General features: G+C 49.9%; 1 protein-coding gene and 1 pseudogene across 1 annotated transcript in view; one reads left to right on the top strand and one right to left on the bottom strand.

Moving 5' to 3' along the window:
- LOC100959657 (coronin-7) overlaps window positions 1–1,705 on the top strand; it is a 68,139-nt gene that overhangs the window by 23,917 nt on the left and 42,517 nt on the right. The window lies entirely within an intron of this gene.
- Window positions 551–1,632, bottom strand: LOC105887060 (annotated as a pseudogene).

The raw sequence follows: 1,705 nt of genomic DNA, 5'->3' as shown, positions 1-1,705 counted from the left end.
CCCGGCTATTTTTTGGTTGCAGCTGCCATTGTTATTTGGTGGGTCCAGGCTGGATTCGAACCCGCCATTTTAGGTGTATGTGGCTGGCACCTTAGCCACTTAAGCACAGGCACCAAGCCCAGACCTTATTTCTAAAAACATGCTATGGTGTCATAGTTCACAGCAACCTCAAACTCTTGGGCGTAAGCAATTCTCTTGCCTCAGCTTCCCAAGTAGCTGGGACTATAGGTGCCCACCAGAATGCCTGGCTACTTTTTTTTTTTTTTTTTGAGACAGAGTCTCATTTCTCACCCTTGGTAGAGTGCCGCGGTGTCACAGCTCACAGCAACCTCCAGCTCTTGGGCTTAGGCGATTCTCTTGCCTCAACCTCCTGAGCGGCCGGGGGCCGGGTTTGAACCTGCCACCTTGGTACATGGGGCCAGCGCCCCCCTCACTGAGCCACAGGCACCACCCCTGGCTACTTTTTTGTTGTTATTGTCATTGTTTGGCAGGCCTAGCCAGGTTTGAACTGCCATCCTCAGTGTATGTGGCTGGCGCCCTAGCTACTGAGCTACAGGCTGAGCCAAGTGGCTAGTTCTTTACCCTTTGCCTTTTCCAGGTTGACGTTGTGCACCACATTTAGGACCCAAGACCTTACCTGTCCCCAGTGACGATGGATCTCATTGTATGTGTTATAATTGATCCTGATAGCTCCCACCAGCTTAGCCAGAGCTCCTTTGTCTTCCCAGTTAGCCTACGTGAAGGCAACAGTGGTGCAGGTCTTCCTGTGTGGACTAGATGCTCCAGCCTGGCCTTCCTTTTGCTAATGCAGTCCCCTCTTCTATGCAAGCAGGTAGGACCACAATCAGCTCAATGGGATCCATATTGTGTGTAGTTACCACCAGCTGAGGCTTCTTAAGAAGTTCTTTGCCAGGGCCAGGTGGGGTGGTGGCTCATGCCTATAATCCCTGCACTCTGGGAGGCCAAGGTGGGTGGATTGCCTGAGCTTACAGATTCAAGACCAGCCTGGGCCAGAGCAAGACATCATCTTTAAAAATAGCCGGTCATTGTGGCAGGCACCTGTATTCCCAGCTACTTGGGAGACTGAGGCAAGAGAATCACTTGAGCCCAAGACTTAAGAGATTGCTATGAGCTATGATGGCATGGCACTCTACCAAGGGTGACAAATGAGACTCTGTCTCAAAAAAAAAAAAAGTTCTCCACCAAGTTGGTGACAGTGTTAATAACCCTTGCTCAAAGGACAGGTGGTCTCTTAGAGGGGTCATTTCTTTCGTTGGCAGCTTTCTTCTCAGCCTGGGCCAGCAGTTGCTGCTGCTTCTCTTGCTTTGTCTCTGGTGGGCCAGCTTCAGCAGCTGAGTAGCTGTTTGGCGGTCCAAGGCCTGGGTGAACTGCTTAATCACAAGAGGCACTATCAGCTGTTTTGTAGAGAATCGCTCTTCTCCGCTGCAGCCAGATGTAGCAGGGCCATTTGACAAAGTGGGTGAGGTCCCTTTTGGGCTGTGCGTCCTGTCCAATACCAGAGTTCTTTGGCCTTTCTAAAATAGGAGATTCACCCTTCTTGGCCTCCCGCTTTTTCATGATGGCAGTGGCCAAGTCCACCTTCTTCCTCTAGGCTTTCTCTCTTTTCGGCATCTTGACTGCTGGAACGGAAAGGTATACATTCATTTTTCCTCTGTGTATCTTTTTTTTTTTTTTTTTTTTTTTT

The sequence above is a fragment of the Otolemur garnettii genome, unplaced genomic scaffold (assembly GCF_000181295.1).
Source record: "Otolemur garnettii isolate 467f Iridium unplaced genomic scaffold, OtoGar3 scaffold00044, whole genome shotgun sequence".
Classification (NCBI taxonomy): domain Eukaryota; kingdom Metazoa; phylum Chordata; class Mammalia; order Primates; family Galagidae; genus Otolemur; species Otolemur garnettii.
Note: the sequence above shows the minus strand (reverse complement) of the source record. Positions and strands in the feature narration are given on the sequence as shown.